We start from the raw sequence: 8,891 nt of genomic DNA, 5'->3' as shown, positions 1-8,891 counted from the left end.
GCCAATCGTGATCGAAGGTCAACCGCGACTAGTAACACATATTTACCACATATGCATCACTGCTCAATGCACAACCACTGACCCATTGCTGCGGTCCACTCCGAAGATCCACTCCAGGTACTGATGATTAGTGATGAAACGTTTGCAACCGAACAAATTAGCGACCATCGTCACTACCTGATTTACTATCATTCTCCTCAATAGCAAACAATTGCCAGTAGCAACGAAGTCTTTGGCTGTCTTTCGATGCTCAATTTCACAGAAAATGTTATTTTTGTGAAGCTTTTGTAGCACTACTCAGTAAGATTTCAGTGACGCTTATCCCTTAAAGTCACCAAGTTCTCACCAGAATGCATAGCAAGTGCTGAGTTCCATCTGAGGTTGGGGAAAAAGATGACGTTCTCTTCTCCAGTAATCAATAACTGATGCAAACAACGCACAGAGAATGAGTTTTTCAAACATGCCCTTAAATCGTAGACTAAACACAATTAATTTTAAGACAGTAGAGGACTTTCTGTCCACTATGAAATTTTTCGCAAAACAGTCTGCCATTCTCCTTTGGGGAGTTTTGACGCAGGTAGAAATGAAGGCCAACCGAAAGCAGTCTTTGACGTCGCCGGTCTCTATCTAGATATGATCATTTTTTACCCACAATAATTGTCTTTTCGAAAGGACTGGGTGAAATATCCTGTAACTTGTAGTGACCGCCGAATAGCCACCGTTTGTATGACCTCCCACATGGTTGACCATTCTCCTCGGTGATAATTCGAGAATTCGCGTTCAAATCACTCTCGTTTTGACACGACCCGCGTCTCGTCCTTGCGCGATTGTTTTGGTGAGTCCACACCAAACAAGGAAGTAGTGAACTCAAGTTCCGCTCTTATGAGAGCTCATCATCAGTGCATATATTTGGCCGTACCCAAGTTGAAATTCCACGAACCTGGTGATATGTGAGGCGAGTGGGTTACTAGTACTCCGTCGGTGCACGGTGGACACCAAGACTTGCTCAGATGTGATGATTCAGGTGTGTCTAGCGTGTACAGATGACGTACTGGTAGCAAGCTCGTCTTGCATTTCAGGTAGCTGATATACTGCCGATGAGCTCCAACAAGAGCGAAACTAGGGTCCATCGCTTCGTGCCTTTGTTATGGGCTCAGTAGATAAATAGTGGCAGAAATAGGGGAGGTCTGTTCAGACCAAAGTAAGCGTGAATTGTGCGAATCCCTTAGCCACATACACCTTCCAGATTTATCGCTGACCCGTCTCCCATCTCACGAGACCGTCTTGCCATCACTCCACTGTCTGTGCAGTGTACCCACAGCCAATGGCGTTTACCAAATAAACTGATCCCTTCTAGAAAACTCCTTATTTAGATGAACTAACTTGTCCTACTTTCCTACTCATCCCGCCAGAATTGGAAGCCAATTTCTTTCCACTCTTTCGCCACTTTCTTGATCATTTTAAACGTCCACGCTGTCTCCTGGTCGTGGGCCGATATTTTGGTCAGCTACATTTGGAGAGCGAATAGTAATAAGCGTAGTAATAATACCAACATTAATAAAATGAATGTAACCGTTTTGACTTTGGTGCCGCAAAAATTTTCCGCCTAATCACTGAGGCTGTCCTGCTCATCTAAAAATGGCCGGTTTGCACACGACACCCGAGTGACTGCACTTTACTCGCGAACAGGTATTTCACCAAGGTGAACAATGATTATGTTTCTTTTTGTGAAGTCACACACATCGACAGTGTACACTTGAAGCGTCTCACAGCAAGTCCGTATCTCCAACTTCTCGAGAGACACGTGATCTTTAGTACTCGGGACATCAGTGCAGGTGTTAGCTAGTTGTTTTTTTATAGTCACTAAATATTCCCACATCGACTTTCAGGAGTATACGATCAGGAGTATACTCGGTACCTGGAAGGTGCTAGGTTGGGATCTGTAAGGTGCACACTGTCACTGATTCCCCATAAGGATCACCATAAATTCCTCAATGGCCAATTAACTTAGTGTGACTAGACCACGCGCCACGAACGTTCCATTCATCAGCAGTTCTCATGAATTTTGTTGTAAAGAAATGTTACAACACTCGTTACAATGACAAAAGCATACGTAGACTTAGCATTAGAACTCTTTTGCACCCATTGGGATGATCCCATACGAAGTATCTCCCGAGCATTTGTCTTGATACTAGTACAGAGATCCCAAGTGTACAGTCAAATTCTATTCTTGAAACATACCAGGTGTGAATGAACTGACGCCTGTGGAACAGAGAGGACATACGGTTCATACTTGGTTACTGCAACAAGAACATTCCAGTAATGATAATCCGTTACGAGGGGCATAGCATGATGTCGAATCAGGGCCAAGAGAGCTCTTGACCTTATTCAAACCCAGGAAATCACGTGTCCAAGATACGGTAGTATACTGAGGGATAAAACTCGCCTGTAGTTGTAATGTATCCAGCTCCGAACAAATCAATACAACGGCCAACATATTAATACGGCCAGATAAGTTTTGAAATCAAATATTACACTGTGTAGTCTCTTGCGCTTTTGTTATAACCCTAGTAATTCCGGAGAACCGTAGCTTCACAATGTCATAACGGAGTCATATGTCACACACCATGGGTTGTCACTGCAGTGAAATGGTTGGTGTAGATTCATCACACTCGGTAAGTAGTCAGCTTTGTTGTGACCATTCCCACTGGTCCGTACAGGTGAAATTCACTTTCAGGCTCAACTGAATCTCTCTACAACCGAATGTGCTGCACACCTCATGATTCAGTCCCCACATTCTAAAACCTTCCGTTGAAATGACGATTTTTCAAAGTTATTGTTCAGTATCAAAGAGAAAGACCTAAAACCGGTAAAACACACCATAATTAACTCGAAAAAACTGGTTTAGAACGACGTCTATAGGGTAAACCGATCCAAAAATCGATTGTTTTAGAGGTATCTTGCCGCAACCACACAAGATCACTACTTTTCTCATACCGTATGTTGTGTTGTATGGAAAAAATCCTACGGACTTTTGTGGTACTATTCAACCAATAGGAAGCGGGGTACACCAATAACTGTTCAATTAAGCTTCTGAATGTTCAACATACCATGAGGACAGACTGTTTATCCTGAAACATAAATTACACGTTTTCAAATGAGTCCTAGGAAATGAATACGAAAGTACGGAATATGACTGTGTGAAGATTTGGTTATCAGCTGTAGTGTCGTTTGAAAACTAGCACCCGTACAAAAAGCAGAGTAAGCATTTAACCACTGTTTGTCTCTATAAGCCACCGTGTGTGCAAGGTACACGGGAAGTAATTTTCCCTTGGGCCTCCAGAGTTTTGAACAGCCCATCATCAACAAATTCCACGGGTCAAGTTCGTATTTTCATAAGGGAAACTACTCACAAGGTTGCTGAGAACTCTTTGACAGCCCCCGATCTTGTGAGTAGTTTCCGTTATGAAAATAAAATATAATATCTCGAATATCGTGCCAACTGAATCACGAAGCGGCCTGTGTGCAGCACATTCAGCTGGAGGACATCATAAACGAGAGATTCAATGGAGTCTCCCTTGAAAACCAAATTGATTTGCAAATGAGTGTATTTCTCCAGTCAAGTTCGTATGTTATTTTTGGACGTGGCATACTCTAGCACCCAGTGCACAAATGTAAATATTTTAGCAGTAGCAAGGATAATGGTATTGTAGAGCTACGACTCAGGTTTCACTCCACCCATTTTTCCGCTGGCTGGGTGTATTTTTACGTGGTTGGTATGAAGACTGAATTCTCGACACTTTGAGATGTCACCCACATGTCGGAATATTTGTGGCTCGGTTGCTACCATTGGTGGTGTGCACTGATGATATCACCTCGCTTGATGGCGAAAGGTTTGTAGGCAAACTGCCGAGCTTCGTGAGCAGATTAACGGTTACCTGATCAACGACAATTGGGTGGAACGCTGGTGATCAGCCTAGTGACCAGCTTATCCCCAGGGCATCCGATGAGGTCGTACAGACTACACAGTTCCTCTGCAGTTTCCAGGGTTCATTGAGTGTTCACGAATAAGGTAATAAAAAAGAGCCATCTTGTAGAAGAATTCTGGTGTTCTTGCGCTGGACGTTTCGTTAAAGGAGATCTCGTTTTGGCAGTCTTATGCGTTGAAACCACCTAAGTTAAGTACCTCAAGAGTTCGGATACGTGAACAGCTGCACATGAGCCCGTTTTGTTGCTAGCGGACAGCGATCGATACAGATGACGATGTTTTTTGGTTTTATCCACACTGAGATCCCTTGTACATTCAGCACCCGGGGAGATATGACTTCCATAGGCCAAACGGAACTTTGATAAGGCATCCAAAATGTGCTATGGGCGACCCCCAGGTCATGTGAACTAACCTAAAACAAGCCGCTTTCTCTTTGAAAACAATGGTATCTGTTATATCTGCTGATTCGTCAATGTGTGGTATCTGCTACTGACCCGCACCAGTGCCTAGTTGCTGAAAAAAGAGACTCACAGAAGGGAACACAACAGCTATATTCCGAGCAAGCGAGTGCGAGAGCGCGAGTGCGTGCGAGCGCGAAAGTACAACGGTCTCAAGCTATTTATTGGAGGGACAGTGTCTGAACTTGGTCCAATGGTGACGTACGTGGTCTGGCTTTGGTACAAGGCTGCGACGCGCTACATATTGAGGGGTTGTTGTCTGCCTGGTCAACATCTAGCGGAGTTGAGAGTCTCGGTAGATTTCGGGCTCTCAGTGGTTATTTTCAGGAAGCTGACCCCCCTGATGGTATCGTCCAATTACCAAGACCTTCTGGTTGTTGAACATTCCGAACATTTCTATCTGAATTTCCACGGACGTCCGAGCTTTACTTCTGGAGGCATTGTCTGTATCTGGGTGGGCGGTATTCATGTTCCTACATGATCAGAGCTGTCTGCTCTTCTGGATAATGGCAAGGTGAGGCTTCTTGGCGGACGAACTGCAAATCAGCAAGAAGTCACATTGGTATCCCCGTTTTCCACTTGCGACGCATGTATTCTCCCTTATGGCTTACAAAGGAACAGTGTTCAGCGTGGGTTTCAGTGTTTACCTTCACTTGTAGTTACGACAACTCTGCTACTGTAAAGAGTTCGACGAGAGTTAAAAAGGTTAGAACTAATGTCATGTTGTTTCTGACACCTGTCCAGTCATACAATATTGGCATCTAAATCCTCAGACGCGCGTATACACTATTGCATTTGTACACTGCAGTGGATCAGAAACGGGTAAACTATTTTATTCTCTGCCCTTCCCGATTTGGTCACAAACCTTCTAGGTGACATTTTCAAGTCTCCGATGGTAATATATCACCAACATATGTTGTCGAATGATCTCCGTTAGCACTCGGTTCCAGAACCCTCATTTCATCAGGCCAAACTTAAAAATCAGTTTACTTCATCCCGTAAAACAACTCCAAGGAATGTCACGATCATCCACGGTTATTAAATCTACTCCAAGTGTCTAGTGCTCTGTATTAGTTGAACTAAAGAAACCCCCTCTAATTCGAATTTGTGACATGATCGGGCATGGTATCCGAACTTCGTAAAAACTAGAAGTTGACACAATTCTAACGGGTCCCTGTAAGACGAATTTGTTGTAACAAGTGTGATATCATCTTGGCAGCAAATGCCACCCAATGTGAACCACGAAAAGAGGACCTTATGTACAGTAGCGTGGACAAAAATACAGGTTTGCGATAAATTTAATTCAGAGACAAGTGTCCTCGCCTTCCATAGGTAGATGTCAAGTAAAAACCATATTAGAGTCCAACTATTTGTCAAATTGAGTGACGGAAAATTTTGTGCGTACAAACCGATCAAACATTGAAGGAAGGGAAAAGCAAGGAAAGTTGTTTGCCTAGATGAAGAGAGAAGAAATGTACTTGCTTTCTGTTTGTGTCAGTGGGGGTTAGCCTCACGCAGCGATTCTGAGTGCAGCTCTCGAGTCCTCTGTATGGTTCACAGTAGTTTCCCGGAAAGTCTTTTGGGTGCTTTTGACACACAGTCCTGACTAAAAAGACCGTCAAGGGCGAGCCGCGTCATCCTCATTTCAACTGTCGTAATGTGTGGCCAAGTATTATCTGAGTTTGGTCAAGCTTTACCGATCTAACGTATTGGTGATTTTCTTCACATATCTAGATCGCTTTTGAGTACCTCCCCTTTGGCGAATCAGGAAGAATGTTTAGTCTCCCATAGGATTTAAGCTCAGTATGTAAGCTCAGCGTTGTTAGTGCCCTAATCGGGCCCCAGTGATTAGATTGGGCTGAGTAAGGTGTTGATTACTCATAAGGCGAAGTTAACGGGGTTGGACTGTGTACGCGTTCGATGGGCAGTAATGTCCAATGTGTCCAACGAATACCAATGACTTTCTCACTCCCTATGGTAAAAGTATACGCACTATTTATGCGACGGTAATATACATGTACGTAAAGCCACAAAAGTGTGGTAGCAAATCGGGGATGAAAACTATATAGAACGGAAAACCAACTAAAAACGGTTGTCCGTTGATGTCCAAGTCAGGAACCTCATTCTAGGATCGTTCCATCTCAGAGCACGGTTTTCGAGTAAAGAACGGACTACTAATCCTGGATGGCCTCAGTTATCCTAAATGTTGTATAGCTGTCGGTTAAAATAAGCTTTCGAAGTAGAAATATGTGTCATTTACAGGTGCGTTGGTTCTTCCCTGTCCATAGGTATCAATTCTTTTTACTCAATCACTTGGTTAGAATGCACACCCCGCAATACGGATTGACAACATAACACCAGCGTACAACCATGATACTCGATCGCCGTACAAGCAAGATTTGTTTATTTGAAAGCCTTATTATGAAGAAAAGAAGGAAAGAGGACGGAAAGGGGGTTAGAGTAAGCCCACTACAATCATTCCGAGGTGCCTATACCTCCAGATACTCATTCAGACAACCTGGATAGAAACTGACAACAAGAACGCCACTGACATCGATTGGCACCCATAACTTACAGCGTCTCCAATCAGGCGCAGTAGGGATCACGCGGATCTCATCCTAAAAAGCGAGTAGCATCGACAGCACCCAAACGTTTCGTAATTTACTTCATACCGCTCTGCCAAGTCAAGGGTTGGCGACCGCTCTGCTTACGCCACTTTGAATTGGGCATGGAAAACAGCTCTCTTTTTGGCAAACGATGGTTCAGCACACCCAATATATGTCCCAACCGACGCAGCTTCTGGTGCTGGACACATTTTTCAGTGGACGTACCCGTTGCACAACCGAAAACGCGCTTTCTAACTACCTCACTACGGATTTGCCGACACCAACCCACACGAGCTATGGTTCTCAGACAACGATTGTCGAACACCTGAAGACGTCTCAGTTCCGCTGTTCGAACAGACCAATTCTCACAACCAGGCAGCTGGCCCCGTAGACTGATTCACAAGTCACTTGAGATTCTTGGCTGTACTGGTTCGGCACCATATGCATCTCAAATTAGAAAAGGCAACCCAAGGCTTGCAAATTCGTTCACTGACCTCATCTGTCACTCTTAAATCGGAACGATTTTCCGAGATATGAAAAATGCTCCACAACTGCTGGTGACTATCTTTGGGCTGCGAGTGGCGTTTTCCGGGTCCAACAGCATGAATGACCTTACACTTTGTGGGGGCAAAGTGCATACCAAAGGACGGGATGACTTTGGTGGGTTCATAGTTCATCCAGGAATACTTGTGCCCTCTCCTCCTCTTCGAACATGAGGATGATGTCCGCCTCCTCTTCGAACACGAGGATGATGTCTTATTCCAGATGTGTCATATTCCAGATCGACAAGTCAATTTGAACACCTATTCCAGGTATGTCGTATTCCAGATCGACAAGTCAATTTGAACACCGGGGTTTCGCAGTTCTTCCAGCGTTCGTCTCACGATATCATCGACCACGAAGTTAAATAGGAGTGGAGAAAGTGGGCATCCCTGATGCACACCGCTTGGGGTACGAAGAGCTCTTCGTGTACTCTTACATACCCGAAAGCCTGTTAAGTTGAACATATCCGTCAGCCAGATCGAATGCGCATTGAAAATCCAAGAATACTAAAGTTAGGAGTCGTTGTTTTATGTATGACGTTATAACGTCTGACGGAGTGTGAAGAGTTGGACAAAGGCAATCCATTTCTAGACTAGAATTCCGCTTGCTGGTCTTGAGGAACTGTTTCACGAGCCAGCATAAGGTGACAAAGCACAAGTAACGCCAACAGTCTTGTTGCGATGCCCAACGATCACATTGTCCAAAGCTCAACTATGATTGGCTGATAGCTTTTGTGTCACCTGACCCATGAGCCCATGGCTTCGTGCATAGGAGCGTTCCAGTTATTGACAACACCTGTTTTAATGAATGCCAGCTACACAATTCTCCCGCCTTCTTTCACAGAATAGTAAATACGGTGAATTTATTCAACGTTCATTATAGATGATCTGGCGCTAGTCAAGAGGCCACTTATACTGTATCCGTTACGTTTTTGTCAAGTTAAACAGCCAGTGAACCAAATAAAGAGCTGGAACACTAAGAAAAACTGAAAAAGTCCTTTGAGTTGGAACGTTCTTGGTTGTTGTGTGTGCACGGAATGGTATAGAATCTACTCATCCAGATCTACCTTGATCGATCATTGTTTTTTAGATGAGCATTCTGGCTTGTTGGACGACCTGTCTTCTGATTGGTGGATATCCGCATAGCCTCGAAACTTGACCTCTCCAGTTATCTGTCGTGATCTTTGTTCGTTCGCCTCCACAGCGATTACCGTTTCTTGGTCCGTTGCTTCATGGACGGGGCTGACTAAGTGTTAGAAGTCCCTCGCCCGTAGCGGGGCGCCGACAGGGTTGGTTC

Source organism: Opisthorchis viverrini (genome assembly GCF_000715545.1).
Source record: "Opisthorchis viverrini unplaced genomic scaffold opera_v5_476, whole genome shotgun sequence".
Taxonomy (NCBI): domain Eukaryota; kingdom Metazoa; phylum Platyhelminthes; class Trematoda; order Opisthorchiida; family Opisthorchiidae; genus Opisthorchis; species Opisthorchis viverrini.
This window is presented reverse-complemented; position numbering follows the sequence as displayed.